This window comes from Lygodium microphyllum, chromosome 5 (assembly GCF_053477565.2).
Source record: "Lygodium microphyllum isolate KBCC chromosome 5, Lygodium_microphyllum_v1.1.10, whole genome shotgun sequence".
Classification (NCBI taxonomy): Eukaryota; Viridiplantae; Streptophyta; class Polypodiopsida; order Schizaeales; family Lygodiaceae; genus Lygodium; species Lygodium microphyllum.
The window spans coordinates 40,673,527-40,697,170 of NC_141139.1; positions in this window are offsets into that span (position 1 = coordinate 40,673,527).

Here is a 23,644-nt window from a genome sequence, read left to right on the forward strand (position 1 = left end):
GAATAGGATTATTGTGAAAGTATCAAGGGCAATGATGCATCAGATGCACATGCCCTTGACTTATTATGCTAAGGTAGTACATATAGTAGTCTATATCATAAATAGGATACCTACAGCATTGACTCATCACATGTATTTGTATGAGAAAATGTACGAAAGGAAACCTACAATTGCATACCTTAGGGTGTTTGGTTGTGTATGTTATGTTCATGTCCCTAATAATTTGAGGAAAAGGATGGAACCAAATGCTATTGAATGCATTTTTCTTGGGTATCTAGATAAGAAAAAAGCTACAAATTCTATTATCATTTCTATGATCATGAGGCCTACATAAGCAAGGATGTAAGATTCAGTGAGTATGAGTCTTGGTATATACTGAAAGTTGCTATTGAGATAGATGTTTATGAGAGCAATGATTATGATGGTTATGGAAAGAAAAATGCATCAAATAATACTCAAAGAAATCATCATATTGAGGATATGTCTAGACCTCAAGTCCATGAAAAAAGTACTAGTAGTATTAGTCCAAGGAGTTGTTGGTTGAGGAGTGCACAAAAGAGGGCAGAAATTACATAAGAAAAGAAGCCAATGGAAAGTTTTGAGAATGAGTCCATGGATGATGAGTTTGGCATACCACATGTTAGAAATCCAAGGAGAAAGAGTGCAAGAAAGTATATTCCACCACATGCAAGGGTTGAGACACCATCTAGTGCACCTCAATTGAGGAGATTGGATAGAGTGAAGCATCCAGTTGACATGCTGAAATAAAATGGCTTCACAAAGATGCATTATGCATATATGGTATCTTATGTTTAGCATCATGTAGAGCCTACTTTTTTTGAAGAGATAGTTGGAAGTAAAGATTGGAAAGAAACTATGGATAAGGAAATGGATGCATTAACAAAGAACAAGACATGGGATCTAGTTGAGTTGCATTATGGTAAGAAGGTAGTTGGCTACAAGTGGGTGTATAAGGTTAAATAAATATATAATGGCTCATTGGAGAAATACAAAACAAGGTTGGTTACAAAGGTTTATTCATAGACATATGGATTTGAGTATGAGGAGACATTTAGTCTAGCGACCAAGATTACTACAATGAGATTAGTGACTACATTAGCTTCTATCTATGGTTGGAGATTATATCAAATGTATGTGAAGAATGCTTTCTTAAATGGTACATTGGAAGAGGAAGTGTGCATGGATCAACCGAAAGGGTGTGTACATCCTAAATATCCACATTATCTGTGCAAGTTGGGAAAAGCATTGTATGGATTGAATCAAGCACCTAGGTCTTGATGTGAGAGTATCAACAAGTTCTTATGTGGCATGGGATTTCAACAAAGTATGGCTTATTATTCACTTTATGTCAAACATATAGAGGATGAAATGCTTGTTGTGGTCATCTATGTCGATGATCTCATCATTGCATGTACTCTAGAGATAGAAATTGTTGAAGTAAAGCATGGGCAACACAAGGAGTTTGACATCAAGGACCTTAGTTTATTGAGGTACTTTCTTAATACTATTTGACATCATTGGCGATCTTCATTAATAATCCCTCAATGATGCAATCTTTCATCCTAATACCAAAATTTTTAAAACACTTAAAAGGACCTAAAAATCATTTCCAAACACTATCTACACACATGTTAGAAAAAAGTTCAATATGGCTTTATTAGGACATATCACCTTCTCCCCTTGGAAGTTTGAGCTCCATATTGTTGGAGGATCAGAGTGAGAGCATAAAGTTGTGTTCATAAGAGGGACAAGAGAGCTCAAATAGAAGAACAAGATCTTTCTTATTCAGTTTCTCAAGGTACAATTGGTCGAGCAACTGGTACACTCTCTCTACACTTGAGAGTGACCTCTAGTTTGTTTATATTGCCTCACTTTGGGCTAGGGTTAGGGTTTCCCTTTCCCTTCAATTCATTCACAACTCACATTCCCTCATGCACCCTTTCTTACTCAAGGTTCCCATGCTATACTTCTAATACCCCCTCTGAATACCACTATGGCATTGGATTACATAGCATGTAAATGGTTTTCCCCCTCAATGAATCAATGGAATACCTTTATAAAATAGGCTACAAGGATATTTATGGAAATATGATACAACAGATACTAGGAAAGTTGGTCATCATGTGCTTTGGATCCATAGTTGGCCTCAATTATTTAGGTATTTCAGGAGAGTTTGGACATTTACTAGTGATATTCCCTATTTGGTTACATTTGTTTCACTTCATCCTATTGGGATATTTTTTCCGATAGTTGCTTACAATATGTCCTTTTCTATTGCAAAAGAAACATTTAGTAGTCATAGTATGGACTAAAAGTTGGTTTTTTGATGTAGATGCTAAGCCGGTGCTGCCTTTCTTTTAGTTTCTTTTCTCCTCATCCAACCAAGATTGAGTGACACCTTTTATTGGAATGGCATCTTCTTTAGTAACAGGAGCTTGAATTGAAGCTAGTTGAGCCATCAGACCCTTCACATGGGAAATAAACGTTCCCAAGTCTTCTCCTTCTATTCCAAGAAGCTAGAGAACTCTATTTTAAGGAAGGATTTTGGAATTCTTTCCTCTTGCACTATATAGTTTCTCGAGCTCATCCCATTTCTCCTTTGCAGTTACAAGCTAGTCAATGTGGTAAGGATTCATCTAGGTGCAACATTATTGTGGATTGGGCTCTTTCATCATCTTCTACATCCATAGAGTTGGTCCCTTTGATGAAGGGCCAATAAACCCTCTCCATCATTTTATATTTTACTAACACTTTCCATGGGTGGAAGTCTCTCCCATCAAACTTGTGGATTTGAGGCTTTACATCAGCATAGGCCATGATAGGAATGTCTCACCGATTGCACAAGGCAATAGCAATGTCTACTTTACAAGGTGGAAAAATACAAGCGCAAGAAATTAAAATGATGTTTTAATCCAAGTGAATAATAGGTTGAAAATAATTGGTGTATTCATACAAATAAGATTAGATGAAGAGAAGGAAATGGTCTATGCATTTATATTTGAACATAGCCTTACAGTGATCAAGAGTGAGATGATGAGAGTTAAGAATTTAGGGGATATTCTCAAGATGAAACACTCTTCAATATCTTTCATAGCTTATTTAAACCAAGATTATGACTTACCATCTCCAATTTATGCCTCACTTGGGATGTGAAATGTTGGTCTTTTGATGGACTTACCAATGATCATTAAGTGTGTCCAACCTAAAGAGGGAGCTTCCAGGTCTGTAATAAACTCTAGAAAATATTAATCAGTGATTAGAATCACTACTAGTGACTAAGCTTGTAGCCATGTGCGACGACACGCAAGGGAGGGAGGATCCCCCTCCCCTCCCCTATTTAAACCATGGGGGCGGCCACAAATGGGAAGGGAGACAAAGTGATGCCGCCTATTACGAGAGACTGCAAGTGGGAGAGAGAAGGCTCTGTGGTAGGAGGCGCTGCCATTAATGCTCTGTAGGAGTGAGGCCGCCATTGAACGTGGAGCTAGGCTGCCGTGCAGCCAGAGGGGAGACACCAATACCACGAGGAGGGAGAGTGACCGTTTCATCAAGAGGAGGAGGGCCCATCATCACCTGTGCCAAGGAGGAGCCGCTTGCAATTGCCATCGTCGACGTCTGTCGACTGTTACCCCCCCCCCACCCCACATGTGCTTCTAGAAGCTTCTAAGCTTCTAAGGGGGGGCTGTATAAGCCCCCTTTGCCCCCCCAAAAAAAATCTGACCTTAAAGGTCTTGCTCTTCACCCCTCCCCCCGCCCCCCCCCGTCGTGTCTTAAAACCCCCCCCCCTTAGCCTCCCTTCCTATGGCTTTTTAGGACTACACTCCCCCCCCCCCGAATTTCCTAAAAGGGTCCTCATATGGTATCTTTAACCCTTATTTCCCCCCCATATAAAATACCCTCATGTGTCTCTTTAAGGCATTTCCCCTTCTCACACAAAATAACCTCTTAAAGGTCTTAGTATCTTACACACCCTTTTTCCCCCTTTCTTTTCCACCCAGTCCCAGGATCCAAAGCCCTTTTCCATGAACCCTTGTATTGCCTTCTCAAGTGGGGTTTAAAAGCGTGTTACCCCATTGAGATCAAGGCCTTTTGCCCACTTTTAAGCCGGGGTTTTAAAGACCCTGTAAGAAATCCCCACTCAAGTTCGTAGGAGGAAACCTTCTAGAAACCATTTTCGAAAGACGGTGCAAGCTGTCACAAAGGGGAGCTACGTGTGGAAAGGAGACGGCCAAATCATAAATCTTCATCCAAGTTGGATAGGCCGCATTCGCGATGCCTCCTAAGAAAACCCAAGGCACAACCGCAGGAGGATCGTCTCCTAGCATCTACGTGGACATCTCATCCCAAGTCCAGGTTTGCCTTCCTCATTTTTATTTGGTATTGTTATAACTCAATCGTGTAAAGGATAATTGTTGGAAATAGGATGCATTTGTTGTCTTAAATAAATTAGCTCACGACGGAGGAATTTACTCATTAATATTTTCAATAAAACAAGAAAAATAAAAGGAGCATAAATGCATTTCTAGTAAATAGCTTTATGCAGTGCAATGAATTAAAATTAGATTAATGTCCATTGTTATAAAACAGAGTTAAAATAGTATACCTCGTTTAAACATGGAAGTATAAACTGCATATCGCATTATTAACCCATATCCTCTTCGCAAATTGAATCATCATGGAAAGCGCTAGGAATCCTTAGGAAAGTGCAAGGCATGAAATGATTCTTACAATGCATAACACTAGGCAATTATCGTTTGTCAACTGCATAAATTATCAAGTAGAAGGTTGCTTGTTTAGCATGAATTTTTTGCAAGTTATAGGAATATTAGTTGAATTAACCTAACCGACCTTAATCGATAAGTTAAGGTTGAAAAATCAATTTACGCATAGACAACGAGTCATGTGTTTATGAAATGTTAATGTAACTATCTTCAAGAGTTAAACAAATTGGCACAAACCTAAACACCTAAACCCTGGAGTACTCGTTTAGAATGAGTTAAATTCCAAGACATTCACTAGAAATTAATACGTAACCTAATCGTTACGTATTGCTTAAATTGAAACTCCTATATCCTAAATACTTGCCCACTTTCATCGAAATGTAGGGACAATGAAACATATTTGGAAAGTGAACTAGGGTTTGTCCCTAAGAATCTTACAAGATGGAACTTGGAACCCTACGACTAACGACGTCAGCCTAATGTAATCAGGAACATATTGTTTCGTGACTCCGTTCAATGAGTAGAATAAGTCTCATAGTTCGGTGCGACACTTGCGCAGCAAGTGTGGAGTCATATGATCTTGTGATTGGATCACAAGGGAATGACCAATTCTCGCAATAAGGTTGGCAGGTCCTTACGCAAGTTTTCTTACAAGAGGATGAATAATCATCCTAATTTAGTATCTTTCTTGAGTAAAGTTAATTGCTTGGAGCAAAGGACAAACCAATAAATTAGAATAACATATGAACTTAATGTATTGACCAAGTTGGGTTAATAGGGTACGCCCTAACCCAGGATATAGGGGTTCTTGCCAAGTCGCAAGTCATCCTAGATCGAGTGCTAGACGCATTCGAAAGGAAAGACTCATTCCTTAGCAGTTTGCCAACAAAAACGACCAATGGAAATGTTTGTGCTTGTTACAGATTTTAGAGCACTGTTTGGCTTTGTTTTGATCAATGCATTAAAAGATAAATGGATACCTATACTTCAGGTTGAAGGCCTGAAGGGAGAGGCAGCTTCAGTTACCCCCGACTGCCTGCCTGACCCTAACTAAGGGAGTTGTTAACCGTGCCGGGAAGGTGGACCAAACCCACTCAAGAGGTCTCTCCGTTGAGTGCTGCTTGGAGCAGGAGAACGCTTGGGTGCCAGGGGGGCTCTTGCCGTAAATCCCTCGCCTTCCGGGCCCTGCACAAGAGGCTAATGTGACTCGGGATTGGATCTCGAGGCCCGCATACTAGTCTACGGGCGGAAACTTGGATTGGTAATCCCTATGGATTGCTGGATAGCCTTCGGGCGGATTGTGGATAAGCCTACGGGCTGGACTTTTTGTATTTCAAAGATAAATATGATAACCTGTTAATAAGGAACTTGTCTGATATTGTTCTTCTATGTCAAATGATATGATTACATGAAAGAACCAGTGCCTAACTAGCTAATTAAAGAAGCTGATTGTTACATGTCCAACTAAATGTGCTAGGTAATTAAATAACTAAAACAACCCGAGGAAAGTGCAGTGGATGTGGCCATAGGTCCGTCCTACGGATGGGTGGTCCTGGTTGGCCGGGAGCTTTTCTCAAATCACGATGGATAGCCAGAAGATCGTCGAAGAACACGACCAACAAAAGCATTGACCTAGAGTTATGGTTAATCCTGATTTACGTTGTTTTAGGGGAACGGAATGGGACTAAGCCTTATGGCAGAGAGGTTGAGCTTTGCATCCCTCTCATTTCCCATTCTCCTTGAACCAAGTACAGCATGAATCTGCTTCGGACCTAGCGTTTCTGCGTAAAGTAGTTCGCTTGGGTCCAACGCTAGTTGCCATTAGGAAATGACCAATAAGGAAAACCCTAATTCAGGTCGATCATAGTTGGGAATGGCCGGAATACTTCCGCTACGTGATAGACGTGGAAAGCCCTAGATTGCAAACCCCGTAATATTCCATGGGAGTGCCGGGCGGAGCTTTCTAGACATCCTTTCCGATGGACTGCTAAGACGTGTCCCGAAGATACAAGTGGACACGTTACAATGTAAGTCACATTTGGATGTAGTGAGAAGAGTCTTGAGTTGTTAAATAGGAGTGCTTAGCTAGTTCATGTAGAAGCCATGTAAGTCACATTTGGATGTAGTGAGAAGAGTCTTGAGATATGTGAAGAAGATAGTATCCATCAATGGTGGTTATGTTTTTTCATTTGGTTCAACCATGGTGAATTGGAGTAGCAAGAAGTAAACCACAATTGCTTTTCTAGTATAGAAGCTAAGTATAGAAGTACAACATTGGTAGCATGTGAGAAGGCATGACTGAGATTGCTATTATGTCATATGGGGATTGAGATAGATAGTGAAGTTATCATATATTGTGATAAAATTAGTAGCATTATGTTGGCAAAGGACCCAATTTACCTTGCAAGAATGAAGCATGTGGAAGTGCACTACCATTCCATGAGAGAGAAGGTTATGAATGGAGAGATAGACTTGGTACATATCAAAACCAACAACCAAGCAACGGATATATTTACCAATGCATTACCATTTCATGAGAGAGAGAAGTTTACAGAAGTGCACTACCATTTCATGAGAGAGAAGGTTATGAATGGAGAGATAGACTTGGTACATACAAAAACAACAACCAAGTGGAGAATATCTTTACCAAAGCATTAGGTAAATATAAGTTTAAATACTTTGGAAGTGTAATTGGGGGATTGTATCTGTAATCTCATTCTAAGCTTGAAGGGGTATTTTGAGAAATAGACATAGTCTAAGACTATATCCTATGTGTGTACAAATAAAGTAGAAGATGTGTGTAAAGTGATTTGAAGGCCAAAAGGTATGTATCACTTTTGGGGATACTTTGTGTGTACTCAGTTGTTGACAATGAAAGAAAGTCAAGAATGAACATGAAGAAGAAGATTGCTTGAGCCTCCATATCTTGTGCCATTATTCCTTCCGTTGCACATCCATCTCTACTCTTTTTAGGTCAGTCCTTATGGGGTTAAGGCAAAGCTTCCCTTTAAGCTAGACTCAAGTAGTTCAAGGTTACGAATGTTTGGTTATTCTAAGGAGTTTCAGACAATTGTGACCCTATGCTACAAAAGATACGTGCTATCAAACTTTATTAGATATGCTCAAGATCTTACAAATGTTTGGTTATTCTAAGGAGTTCAAAATGGCAATGACCTTGATTATTTCTTGATGGGCTACTAAAAATAAGTGCTATTGAAATTTGTTACAAAGGCATGTGATAGTTTTACAATCATTCAAGAAATGGTGTATATCATTAGAATAGACATGCTATAAATAATTTCAATAATTTAATGAAAATCCACCATGACTAGGATATTTTTCAACTTTCATCCTAAAGATCACATGTTCTAACTCTTCAATTGAAAAATTCATGCTTAGTAGAAGTGCAATCTTAGAAGACATGTGCAACGTGTCCCCCTGTCCACTTGTAGGACACGTCTTAGCAACCCATCGGGAAGAGAGTCTAGAAAGCGCCGCACAAAACTCACAAGGAATGTCACGGGGTTTGCAATCAAGGTCTTCCGGAGTCTGCCACGAAGCGGAAGCATCTGGCCGTTCCCACTTAAGACCGACCTGAATCAGGGTTTTCCTAATAGTCAAGTTCCTAGGAGGTAGCTAGCGTCAAGCCCCAGACGACCGAACCACTTTGCGTAGAACATCAGGGTCGAAGCGGATTTATACTGCACTTGGTTCAAGGAGAATGGGAAACGGGAGGGATGCGAAGCTCGACCTCTTTGCCGTAAGGCATAGTCCCATTCCGTTCCCCTAAAACAACATAAATCGGGACTCTAACTCTATTTCTTCTAGGTCATCGCTGCTTCTCTATCAATTCCTTTGAGAAAAGTTCCCAGCCAACCGAGACCACCCTTCCATAGGATGCACCCAGAGTCATGTCCACTGCACTTTCCTCTGGTTGCTTAGTTATCTAATTACCTACCACATTTAGTTTGACAAGCAAAAACAGCTTCCTTAATTAACCAATTAATCACTAGTTCCTTCACGTAACTTAGGCACTGACACAAAAAAAAATGTCAAGCAAGTTCCTTTTTCAACATTTGATCTTTATTTATCAATCTTTGGAATACATCAAATAACCTACCCGAAAGCTATCCCAACAATCCTCAAGGATCGTTATTCCAAGTTCTGCCCGTTGACTAGTATACGGGCCTCAATATCCCATCTCGAGTCACGTCGGCCTCTTGTGCAGGATCCGGGGGCAAGGAATTTATGGCCAGAGCCTCCCCTGGCACCCAAGCATCCTCCTGCTCCAAGTAGCACCCACGGAGAGACCTCTTGTGGCGGGTTCGGTCCACGTACCCGGCGCGGCTAACAATCCCCTTGGATAGGGTCAGGTAGACAGTCGGAGGTAACTGATACTGCCTCTCCCTCCAGGCTTTTAACCTAAAGCATTAGTTTTTTTTCCTGAATTAGTTCCTTGAGCAAAGAAGTATAAACAGTGCACCTAAGTGTACAATCACGAGCATTCCAGTGGTCGTTCGTACGGTCAACTGCTAAGGTGTGATTTCTTCTCCCCGAATACTTCCCACATTCGATCCTGGATCAATCGCGACTTGGCAAGATCCCAAGGGTTTCGTAAGCTGAGTTGCTTGTTTATCCTTTTTCCTTGGGTTAGGGTTTATACCCTGTTGACCCAAATTGTCACTACTTTAGGTTTCTTTATATTATGGTCAATAACCCCTGGACAACCTTGTCGCCCTAACTTGGTTGATCAATTGCTTTATTGGCAATTCATAACTACCCTAGCTTGACAAATCAGTCCCAAGGAAGAGTGTTGTAGCAGGATGACTACTCAATTTCTAGAAAATTAGACTTGTAATTAGAACTCGCCAAACTTGGTCTAAGGTGTAGCAGTACCATTTTGTGAAAGAGCATATGACGTTGCAGCTTGTAGCACGAGATAGGTGTCAGTATCTAACTCTTGGGATTATATCTCTCATCGTATGGTATTTCTTGATCAAGAATACTTTTGATCAAGATATAGGGTTTGGGAGTCCTATTGACCCAATCCAAAACCCTAACCCTACTAGGCTAATAAACGTTTTGGCCCTAGGGTCCCTAAATTCCTTACGAAAGTCTATCATTTGGTCGTGTGATCCTTCGGGTGAGAACCCTAGATCATTCTTACACGGGCATTTAGATAATCCTAACATTTCGTAAATGTGGGTAGGACCTTTAAGATTGGAAATATTGAATCGGCATCCTAAGTGCGATACTAAGCAGAATTTTATCATAGCTTAACCCAACCTAGCACATTGAGGTGACCATCATATCCTAACTAATCATATCTTTATGAATTTCATGTAAGTTACTCAATTACACGTGAATTACTTAGTTGATCTAACCAACCCACGATTAAAGATGATCTTCCCTTCAAATACTTTCTTCTAAACTTGCAAGTGATTTCCCTAAAAGATGTAAGTAACTGCAAGATGTGTGAGATGTATCATTCTATGCAATTTCAAGACCATAGACCTTTTTGCCTTTATGCAACCATAGGATCTACCGTGATCTTTATTTTCCTTGCCCTATACTATAATGATTGACATTCAGAGCTAATTCTTATAAACCCTACGTTGATGCATCGAATTCAAAGCTTTAGTATTTTAATGAAGATGCATCATTTCCCAATTACGAATTTTGATGACCAGATGCCAATGAATACATCATAGATTTAACCCATCCTTTATCACTTTTCTCAACCTAAAATGTAGCTATCATTGCATGTGAATTACATACTATATGTTTTTTTTGTCAAAGTTCATAAATCTTTTCCTTTCATTGAAACTATTTAGACATCATTTAATGACCGTCTACGATTATCTTATACACGAGTCACAACCAGGAAATTATTACATAAGTGCATTATGTATTATATGCCCTTTCCTTTGTGTGATGCAACAAGGACGCCTTCGCACAATTTCAACTTATAACTTATGTATCATACGTTCCAAAAATGTGTCTACCCTTGACTATGGAAGTGCAAGCAAATGCAAGTACTCGTCTTGCAACAACTGAACTTTGTAAATCGAACAAGTACATAAATTTTCCAATGTGTTTAAGTTTCCCTACATGAATTAAAACATGTTTTATGCATCCTTTCCATGCGGGACTATTTTTCGGAACCTGGGCATTCAATATCAAGGCGTTGTCCACTCTCGTACTTTGGGTGGAAGCTCCCGCATGCACTCCTCTTGACTTTTCATGACCAGATGCCAATGAATACATCATAGATTTAACCCATCCTTTATCACTTTTCTCAACCTAAAATGTAGCTATCATTGCATGTGAATTACATACTATATGTTTTCTTTTGTCAAAGTTCATAAATCTTTTCCTTTCATTGAAACTATTTAGACATCATTTAATGACCGTCTACGATTATCTTATACACGAGTCACAACCAGGAAATTATTACATAAGTGCATTATGTATTATATGCCCTTTCCTTTGTGTGATGCAACAAGGACGCCTTCGCACAATTTCAACTTATAACTTATGTATCATACGTTCCAAAAATGTGTCTACCCTTGACTATGGAAGTGCAAGCAAATGCAAGTACTCATCTTGCAACAACTGAACTTTGTAAATCGAACAAGTACATAAATTTTCCAATGTGTTTAAGTTTCCCTACATGAATTAAAACATGTTTTATGCATCCTTTCCATGCGGGACTATTTTTCGAAACCTGGGCATTCAATATCAAGGCGTTGTCCACTCTCGTACTTTGGGTGGAAGCTCCCGCATGCACTCCTCTTGACTTTTCATGACCAGATGCCAATGAATACATCATAGATTTAACCCATCCTTTATCACTTTTCTCAACCTAAAATGTAGCTATCATTGCATGTGAATTACATACTATATGTTTTTTTTTGTCAAAGTTCATAAATCTTTTCCTTTCATTGAAACTATTTAGACATCATTTAATGACCGTCTACGATTATCTTATACACGAGTCACAACCAGGAAATTATTACATAAGTGCATTATGTATTATATGCACTTTCCTTTGTGTGATGCAACAAGGACGCCTTCGCACAATTTCAACTTATAACTTATGTATCATACGTTCCAAAAATGCGTCTACTCTACCCTTGACTATGGAAGTGCAAGCAAATGCAAGTACTCGTCTTGCAACTGAACTTTGTAAATCGAACAAGTACATAAATTTTCCAATGTGTTTAAGTTTCCCTACGTGAATTAAAACATGCTTTATGCATCCTTTCCATGTGGGACTATTTTTCGGAACCTGGGCATTCAATATCAAGGCATTGTCCACTCTCGTACTTTGGGTGGAAGCTCCCGCATGCACTCCTCTTGACTTTTCATGACCAGATGCCAATGAATACATCATAGATTTAACCCTTCCTTTATCACTTTTCTCAACCTAAAATGTAGCTATCATTGCATGTGAATTACATACTATATGTTTTTTTTTGTCAAAGTTCATAAATCTTTTCCTTTCATTGAAACTATTTAGACATCATTTAATGACCGTCTACGATTATCTTATACACGAGTCACAACCAGGAAATTATTACATAAGTGCATTATGTATTATATGCCCTTTCCTTTGTGTGATGCAACAAGGACGCCTTCGCACAATTTCAACTTATAACTTATGTATCATACGTTCCAAAAATGCGTCTACCCTTGACTATGGAAGTGCAAGCAAATGCAAGTACTCGTCTTGCAACTGAACTTTGTAAATCGAACAAGTACATAAATTTTCCAATGTGTTTAAGTTTCCCTACGTGAATTAAAACATGCTTTATGCATCCTTTCCATGCGGGACTATTTTTCGGAACCTGGGCATTCAATATCAAGGCATTGTCCACTCTCGTACTTTGGGTGGAAGCTCCCGCATGCACTCCTCTTGACTTTTGCTTAGGAGCCATTGATGAAGTAAATTTTGACTCAGCAAACTCTCCCTTAGCTCCCTTACGAGTTTGGAAGTTACTACTACCTAGATCTCCTTCCCTGTGCAGGAAATGGGCCTTGCAAGACACGGTCTAAAAAAACCAAGAGCCACGGGTGAACTTGGTCTAGAGAAGCTTCAATAGAAGCTTCTCAAGCTTTTGGATGACAGAGGTGACGTGTGAAGGAGTGATGATGGTGAGGATGACGATGGTGAAGATGACGATGGTGAGGATGACGATGATGATGATGATGATGATGATGATGATGATGATGATGATGATGATGATGATGATGATGATGACATTGGCGGTGCGGACAGTATGGCAACAACAGCAGGTCAATGACAGGAAGCTCCTCGCGATGCCCCCTCCAAGCTTGGGAGGGGGGTTTTTATAGGGTGAAGGTGGGGGGGAGGGGGGTGGCCACACAGGTGGCAGATTGCATGCCCTCCTCCCCATGCCCCTCCACAAGCTCCTACACATACTCCCTCTCCCCGCCATGCAACGGGTGAAGGGGAGGGAGTTTATAAAATTTTTTGCAATTAATTCATTATCATTTTTCCCTTGAAGTGGAATTCCCGCAGTGGGTTACGATTTTGAGTCAGGGTTTCCTATGCACAACACGGGGGCTGGTATCATTAATGCACGAGGATGGAGCACTTTGCCCAAAGTTTTTTTGTTGTGGGAGATTACTTGAATTGCTTTTGCACGGGATCTAGGGTCTTTGATATTTTGTTGTAGAAATATTACAACATGTGGGAAGCCACACATACTAAGAAATCAAAGAGTGTAGAAACATAATCATTTATATTACTTTGTTCTTACTAAATGACTATGATTATATAAGAGTTGAAAGCCATAACTATAGCTTCATCATTATCAAATGTGTTCCTCTCCAAATGTTGAATATGAGTAATTGTCTCTCTTCTAGTTCAGTTTTAGAGCACTAAAGGAAAAGGAAGTTGGGGCATCTGCTCTCTCAATTGGCCCTTAATTTTATCTAGGAGCCTCAATTGTAAATTCCTCTTATTCCTCCATAAAGTCTCCCATTTTAAGAATTTGATCAGTAGGAAATGGAGTAAGAGCATTAAGAGCAAATTTTTTGCATCTTGAACTATTCAGCAAATGCTTTTTGAGCTTTGTATTTATCATACTTCTTAGGGAAAAGAGTAATATATTTGATGAAACAAAGTCAACATGTTCTTGCACCCCAATATTTTTGGGCAATAGGAAAATATACTTGTGGAGAAGAATCAAGTTCACCTCACCAGTCATGTTAGTGGTGGTAAGCTCATTTTACATAAGTGATCATTGTTCCTTTTAGCTTATTCATGATGAGCTAATAGAGAAAGCTCCAAAGTAAAGAAAATTGAGGGCTATTAAATTTCTACATATTGAGAAAAAGGCATATTACTTTAGATGACATTTTCCCTCCCTATTCTCTTGTCTTCTTACTAGTGGTAGGACTATCTACCATCATGAGATCTCTCTTTTTCGATAGTTTATCAAACTATTCCAAAAAAGTTATAGCTTACATTTCAATAGTTAATCAAACTATTCCAAAAGAGATATGGCTTGATCTTTGAAGCTTTGTTTCTAAAATCATGGTAAACCCTTTGAAAATTCCCTCTAATTGGAAGTAGTGCCAAAAATATCAACGTTTTATAAGAAATATCTTAGGGGATTTAAAGTATATTTACCATCATTAACCTGTAGAGATTGCACAATCAAGGATATGATAAGAGAGTGAGGAAGATTTCATCCTGAATCTTGATTGTCAACATTTCGAGTGTGGGCAATGTAATGCCTTCATTTATCAAAGATAGTGCCCTTGAGGTAGTAGCTAGAGATTCTTCTTGATCTTGCAAAAACTAGTGGCAAGTTCAAAAGCAATTCTTGCCTATAGTGCATAGGACCCCTAGAATTCTCCCACTAGGTGCAAGAAGAGACTAAGTACACCTTGGGATAGTGCTTTGAGGGGCTTCATCTAGAGGACTAGAAGATGGCTTGACCTACCAAGACATACCATGCTTGCCTCACATTTCCAATGAGCCATCCTTGTGTTGAAATCTTGACCTAGAGCTACCCCTTTGGAGTCACTAAGAGAAATGAGAGGTATTAAGTATAGCATTTAGTCACCCCTCAAAAGCACCACAAACCATTACATTGTAAATCTTCAAAAGTTTGATTGGAAGCCTTAGAATGAGAAAATTTACACTGATATATACCACCAAGCACTAGCATAAGGTAGTATGAGGCAAAGTCATCAAGATTTAGGAATTTAGAATGCTTGCTTGACTTTGGACATAGTCATGCATTTTGCTAATTGACTGTGACTCTCCATAGTTGTGAATTAAGAATGAACATTTGGGTATTCATACTCTTGCAATTCAAAGTGGTTAATGCATACTGCAAGAGAAATCTATCCTCTTCAATTGTGTAACAAGTATGAATCAAGCAACACTCAAGGACCTTGTGTTTACCATCAAAACTAGTTTTTTAGAAATCCTTGGGTTGAGAATGGAATTATGGAAGAAGTATAAAGGCTCATGTGAGGTAAAAAGTGACCATTCTACCTACAAATCTGACTACATAGACAAGAGAACCAAAAGCTTGATACTAATTGAGGTCTAATGCTTACTCATACATTGCACTTGAATTGCAAAGTGAAAATGTTTGCTTGAGTACCATCACCAAAATAACCCTTGCATGCATCGTATCACATTGCTTATGAAAGACTAAAAGCTTGATTATGCACCATGCACCTACTTTCATTTACATAAAATAGTAAAAACATTTATTGCTTCTAAAAGAAAACTGAAACACAAAGTATGAAAATAGTAGTGAAAGGAAGAGCATCATTGAAAGACAAAGCCTATCATCAAAAATATCCTAGGGATACACATGATAGAGACCCTAGTGGTTAACAAGTCTTACCAATTGAGGCTTATTAGGTAGCAATCATTTCAACACCAAGTGTGCAAGTGTATAACATGCTAACCACTCAACAAACTTCTAGAGTGAGAAGTGTCTTCCTTGGGAACCACCACCTTCATATCCAATATTATTAGTCTCATTGAAACCTTGATTGAGCAAGAAGAAACGAAAACCATGTCTACTCTAAGCTCAAATGTAGACAATTGACCCTAGCAAATTTCCAAGAAAAATCCATATCCAATATTATTAGTCTCATTGAAACTTGATTGAGAAAGAAGAAACAAAAACCATGTCTACTCTGAGCTCAAATGTAGACCATTGACCCTAGCAAAATTCCAAGAGAAATCTAGTAGAGCTATCAGCATAATACAATCAGAAGATGAGGATAGTGCTTGTGGGTGGATCAACACATGAGATAATACCAAATTTGGGAGAAGAAAAGAGATTAGGAAAAGATTTAGTAGAGCAAGTGGCTAGGTTTATGCAAGCACAAATAATTGATAGGAAAAGAAAAGAGTCAAATTCAACTAGTGCAATGCATCTTATCATTCATAGGAAGAACTAGACCAGGAGTAAATGTTGACAAGGAAAGAGTCCTCAAATCAAATCTCACACTGGACAAACTCTTGACCAAGCGATTGTTACTAGATAATTTGGCCAATGAGCAAAGTAGTGTGGTATTAGTAGCTTGAATCCTAATGGGTTTGAAATACACCTAACATTAGGAACAAAGCAAAAATCTCTATAGTCAAAAAGCAGATTGAGAAGTACAAATGTGTCAATGATCCCAATACCTTCATGGAGCGATTCGAATAGGTTTATGAGGCTAACAACCTCCAAGACTCAAACAAACAATCACAAGCTTTTGGGTTGTGTCTAGGAGAGAAGGCAAGAACCTAGTTTACTAGCCTAAACACAATGATTTTGATGTGCTCAAGGACCTCTTTATCAAGAGATTATTGGAGGCTAGGTACATAGATACCTAATAGTCAAGCTCATGACTATGATCCATAAGGACAAGAAGGAAATCTACAATCATATCAACCACATTAAAATGTTTACAAAAGGATTTGAACAACTAAACAATCCACGCAAAAGGCTCTCTCCATATGTATACATTGATTATCTATTAAAGAAAGGAATGCTTAGGCTATTGAACTAGTAGGCATCATCACAACACATAGAAAAAGTCTCATTATCCATAGTGAGCATCTCTTTTGGAAGTGCAAAACAAAGAGAAAGTCATGAACCTCACTTTGGAAATGGTTGACCTTAAATTGGAGTTTGTAATGCTTCACCATATAGTGAAGAGACATGTGAGATCACACATCCAATGCATTCATTTTGGCAAAAACCACCTTTTGATGAAGTTTTTAGTCCTAGGACATGCACTTATATAAATTTTAGGAGATACAGACAAAAAGTCATGCATTATTGACTACCTAGGAGGTTCCCCCACCCACAATACTATCCACAACCCTTCTATCTAATGAATAGATCATTCAACTATGGGAGGGGATCTCCATTGGCACTACCAACACCTAACAAGAAAAGACCCATAGCACCTAGGATAGATATCAACCTGATAGGAATATCTAGACTGCCTAGACCTATTATAAGTGACCCACAGGATAGATATCAATCTGATAGGAATATCTAGACTTCCTAGACCTATTATAAGTGACCCATAGGATAGAACCATTATTAGTGATCCATCTACTAGAGATACACCCATGGAATTTTTGCAAGATCCACTAGAGGATGACTCATATGTCACTTACAATAAGGATAACCCTATCTTCATGAACTTCTAGCTAGTTCCAATGATGGCCTTGGCAAGAGGAAGAGGTCAAGGGATGGGGAGTGCATAAGAACCCTATTTTCATGGACTTCTAGCTAGTTCCAATGATGACCGTGGCAAGAGGAAGAGGTCAAGGGATGGGGAGTGCATAAGAACCTCTCACCTATTGGGCTTGTGGCCACCTAGAACACATCTCATCAAGATGCCTCAAAAGAGAACAAGCCAAAAAAGATAATGTGGATATCAAATATTTAGCGTGTAATGTGATGCAATTGTACACTATTTGCCCTTTTCTATCCTCACTAGTTTGATGATCCTACCTTCTATACCATTGAGACTTTTATATGTGGAAGACCAAGATAATGATTCCAATCCCATCTTGAAAGATAATGACTAGAGCCCAAGAAAAACAGGTAGGCATATCAAAACTAGGAGCCAGTAACCTAGATGACAGCCCAAGAAAAACAAGTAGGCATATCAAAACTAGGAGCCAGTAACCTAGATGCATTCCCTATTTGAAAGAAGAACTAAAAATAAGAGAAAAAGAAAGAGCGGGAGTGAAATTCACCATGAAAACAACCATCACCACAATGTTAACTAAGGGAAAAAAGTCGTTGATGCTAAGGCAGAAACATTTGCTCCAATGATTAAAGAAGAGGGGACTGTGAAGATTGGCAAACAAGTATCTAAATCTAAACCGATAGTTGGAGATTGTGGAAAAGGTGAGAAGATGGGTGAGAAAAGCACATGTGCATATTTGTGATATGAGTCCATATTGGAAAATGAGCCACATGACCTCTTGAGCATGAGCCCCAATCATCATCCCCTCATGTACTTGGATCAAAGGAAAACCGCATGCCTAAGACCCTAAGCAACATCCAAATGGCAAAGCATCTCAACATCAATCAAACATAGAACCATGGGAACAAAGCAGTAGAGAACATAAACACAAGGGACTAAAAACCAACCTCCTAGCCTCTCTAACATTGATACCAATTTTTCTACTAGCTAGACTTGTTGAAACAAAACCCTATGTTGTGGGAAGTGTTGAAGGAGTGGATAGAAAGACCAATACAATCAAACGCAAGAGTCATGCAAGGTCACGATGTTGAAACACATATACCAAGATCTTGTGTCATGAACCCTGCAAGTCATTGGATCTTACCATGGTGACCCAAGTCTCCATGTTGATATCCATGATTTTTCCTCCTCCGCTTTGGTTGGGATTCATAGCCTTGCACAATTTTGGGTACCTCAAACACTCTGTCGTCATGCAAGTAATATGATGGTTCCTATTGCCATAATCCAAGATCCTATACTTTATGCTCCAACTATATTTTTCCTTAGATGTGTTTCTACTTTGATGATCTACTGCACCACCTAATACCAATTAATTTCTTGATTCCTTTTGGGAGATAGAAAGAAAATTTCATAGGTAACTCTCGGTATTCCCATTGTTCTAGCACATCAATCTTGCTATTCTAGTTGGTGGGAATGGGCTCTCACCTTTGTGGATAGAGTATATTTGGCATTTGTTGGGGTGGTGCAACAAATTTTCTTTCTATCTTCTCCACTATTTCCCTTCTTCTTTACTTGACTTTCATCATCACTTCCAAGGAGATGGGTCTACACATTTAGGCTCTTGTATTGTTGCAGCTTTAATCTTTGTTGGATCCCATTCTTCTCAAATTTTAAGAAAGAAAGAGATTTGATGCCCTCTTTCAATCAGCTTGTGTCAATCTTTTCAAATTGCATGGATCTAGCCTTTATTACTTACAACTCCTTAAGGCTACTCTCACATTTTTAAACCAAAGAAGAGTGGTAGAAGAGAAAGGTATACACTCCTTTTTCTTTGACATAAATGTAGGGATAGATAGACATGCCATGGCCAAATTACTTTTTTAACAATGCTACTTGCTTTATTGTCTCTCGAGCTCTTGGAAGACATAAAGATAAGCAGGTTCACCAATTATAGCCACCCCTTCCAATCACACCACTTTGTAGGCAACAAGCTTGGCTCTCAAGTTACATGATCAACAAGGGCCTACCTAGAAATATCCTTGAAGTCATTCCCTCCAATGACATTAGATAGAAAGAAAGCTCAATAAAAGAATTTTTTAAAAAATAAATATAAAGAAAAAAAGAATAGATGCAATGAGAATGCACCCCCTATCAGATCACCTAGGGGCCTTATAGGGTGCATCTATAAGAAATCATATTTATAACGTGCATTCAAAGGATATTAAGAAATATTGTTTTTAAATATGCTATAAGGCTATAAAATGACCCCTTTTATGTTACTAAATTGATGGATTCTTTTCAAATTGTAATTAAAAACCCCCTTTGTAAATATAGTCTTATAAATTTTACTAAATAAAATACCATTTCTTTTGAACTCATGTAGTATCTTACATGTTCTATAAGGTGCACCCCCCAGCTAGGGGCCCTCAAGTTGGGCACACCCTATGGCCTTAGTCATCAATAGGCTCCACTCCTAACCCTTAGCCCCTTTCCCCACCACATAGACTCTACAAGGTCACCTAACAAACATGTCATTGTGAGCAATGTACCACACCTCAGCTTTCACCAACTGGGTCTCAAGTGTGGAACAACACTCCGAGCTTGCTTGGAGTTTGTCCCATCTCTGAGTTGCACTTTCATAAGCACAAACCCCCATAATAAAATAAGGTAGCCACACCCCCTAATAGTGCACAATTTATGATTGCATTTTGACAGTGTGGTAATGACTAAAGATATCCTTTCTTTACTATGACAAGAAACCAAGCACCACTCCCATTTATCATGACCCAGCAACATTGGCCACACAAATGCTACCCATCAGGTCATAGAGTGCTATGGGACTAGCACATGTCTAGAGGGGGTTAATGTCAACCCCAAAATTTTGAAAAAATGAGAAGCATGCATAAGAGCACCTCTCAATATTCATAGTTTCAATGAAAAAGTATGATGCAATTTATTTTGAGAGAGAGAGAGAGTGAGTGTGTGTGTGTGTGTGTGTGTTTAAGCAAAGTTTAGTATTATTTGAGTGAGGTTTCATTAGCATAAATTTATAGCTTGGTAAAATAGGAAAATCTTGCAAAAAGGAAAAATTATGCAACAAAATAAAGAAGAATGGTTTGGGTTAAAAGAACAAGAGGGTGCCCAGAAAAAGCAAGACTATGTATAAAAGCTTAAAAATGAAAGGATAAACTCATTCTTGTGATATGGAATCATGTGAAACTCTCTTCTTGCTCCTTGCTTCTATATTTCTTTTGTGTGTGTGTGTGTGTGGGGGGGGGGGGGGGGGGGTGGTAGAGTGAGGGACTAGTGTGGATGAAGCTATTGCTTCTTCTTCCTCTTCATCAAGGCTATGGAGTTGGAACTTGCTTGAGGTACACCACTCAAGTCATGTAGCCATTAACAAAACTTTGAGGATAGAATACAAAAAAGTGGTAAATCAATGAGTTTCATATGTCATTTAGGAGAGTGTGTAATGGTTATATGAGAGGTAGACATAGCTTTGTTGCATGAAGAACTTGAATCAATAAGCATTTTGTCAAGTCTAGCATTTGAAGCTTGGCAAAGCAATGGCAAGTCCCCCTACAACCATGGCAAGGGCCACATTGCTAGATTTTGGATCTAGACGTATAGATGATGAAGACTCATCAATAGAGTTGTAACTCTTCATCAATTTTTACTCCTTCTTCCTCCACAAAGCTACTTATGTCCTATAGTCCTTCTAGAGATGTCCCTTTCTTCTATAATAGTAGCATCGAGACTTCATCTTCTTCATCAATATATCATGCATGTCTAAAGCTAGAATATCTAAAGTACCTAGAGATATCATGTCCTATATTCCTTCTAGAGATGTCCCTTTCTTCCATAATAGTAGCATCGAGACTTCATCTTCTTCATCAATATATCATGCTTGTCTAAAGCTAAAATATCTAAAATACCTAGAGATACCATCCTTAACAAAACCTAAATCTGAACACAAGTTTGCACAATAGAACACTCATGGATGGATACACAATGTGTATTGAGAACCAATAGTGGGTGGATATTGACACAAAGAAGGTGAATAAAGATTAGAGATTTTGAGGACAAGATGTGTGCCAAGAATATTGAATCACAAGAGTTTTAAGATTTAAAGTAGTAAAAGATGCACATAGAGAAGAATCAATGGTAACCAGAGTGTAGTGAAATGAACATAACAAGTAGATACACTAGAAACCTCTCTAAAGTTGAGCAATGAATGATAAACCTAAAAACATAGTCACCTAGTCTATGAAGCCATTAAATGTAGGAAAGGCAAGCATACAAATCATGAAAACACAAGTGTATATCATGAAAATGCAGTCATATTTCTTTGTTGCCAGTGAAGATAATATCCAATGTTGATATCCTCCAAGAGTTTCTTAAGGTAAATAACTTCTTGGGTGGCCATGGTACATGCCACATATTTGGCTTTCGTAGTAGTAGAAAGTGCCACTGAGTTTTTTTGTTTGGTGTTCCATGAGATAGGACCTCCTACTAGAGTAATAATAAAACTTGTGAGAGATCTTCAGGTAGCAAGGTCACCGCCCCAATCTGCATCCGATTATTTATTTAAAAGAAAGTCATTGCTATCTTTAGAAAGACATAGCCCCACATGAGACATGGCCTTGAAGTATCTTAAGACATGTTTTTACTGCTTCCAATGTTTTTACGTGGGTTGATGCATGGCCTTGGAAAGAATATGTCTTGCATAAGACAAGTGTGGACGGGTACAAGTAATCAGATTCTTGAGATATATGAGTGCTTCCATATAGGGAATAGTTTCCATTTCACGAATGTGCTCATTTGAAAGAGAGTGAGATGAAGACAGATTGAGTTGGAGATTTTGGGCAAGAGGAGTGACCATGGGGTTACATTGGAGCATTGAATAACATACAGGGATAGACAAAATGTAGGCATGTTGATGCATTTTTTTGGATGTGGGTGTTTGTTCAATGTCAATGCCAATACAATAATGCATAGGACCATAATCTGTTATAGAAATTTGGGAGGATACAATGGATTTGGCCTTGGACATGGCATGACAAGAGTTAGTGAGGGGATTGGGATGTCATCAACATAGAGGCCTAGGATAATGATTGTGCTACCTTGAAGAAGAATATAAAATTTATTGATCAGTTTCTAGCCTTCTCAAACCATGGTGTATTAAGTGGCAATCAATGCAAGTGTACCATTGACCTAATGCTTGTTTCAAGCCATAGAGGGCTTTATGCAATAAACAAAAATGGTAAGGAAATTTAGGATCGATAAAGTTTGGACAATATGGGAGAGAATGTATTTCCATAGTGGAGGCCTTCAATTTCTTCAAAACCATGAGCTACAAGTTGAGCTTTGTACTTGTCAATAGTGCAATCTGGTTTGAGCTTTTTATGAAACACCCATTTAGCTAATTGTTAATTCTCCAAGAGGAACTGGGACCAATGTCTAGGTATGGTTTTGAAGAGAGCCTTGTATTCTTCAAGCATTGCAGCTTGCCACTGAGAGGCTTCATGACTTCAGAGTGCTTGACAAATGGAAGGGAAATTGGGTGGCTTGGGAATGTTGTTTGGAGGCGGATGTCTAGCTTGTCCAATGGCAATGTTGATTTGGATATGAAGGTCATTTAGGCTCTTGTAACATGGATTTGGTAGTGAGATGACTTCATCATTTTCAGATTTGGAATTGCTAAAGAGAGTAATGGGCATGGAAGGGGAAATCGGAGATGGAGGTTTAAGGGTAGTTACAATGAGAGCAGTAGGAGGGGAGTTACTAGAAGTGGAAGACATTGCAAATATTTAGGCAAATCTTCAAAGAGTGGGAATGGAATTTGAGTGTGCTTTTGTTATGGGATTTGCTATGGGGATATGATTAAGATAAGAGAGAAGTTTGCTAAGAAGATGAGGCAAGTATGAGTGGACTGAAGTATTTTGGATTTGTTGTAGTAGCTTGGGCTTTTAGAGGTGCAATGATGGTAGAATGGGGGAGCCGAGATGGATGTAGCTATGAGGAGGTAGTTGGAGAGCTTGGATTATTGTGTGATTTAGATGGATGATGAGCTTCATTTGTTGCTATAACAAGAGCTAGAGAAGGAGTTATGGTGATGGTTGCCTGCATGGATAGTTGACAACACAGATTGGGCACCATACTGTGCTCGTTGGAATCTAGTG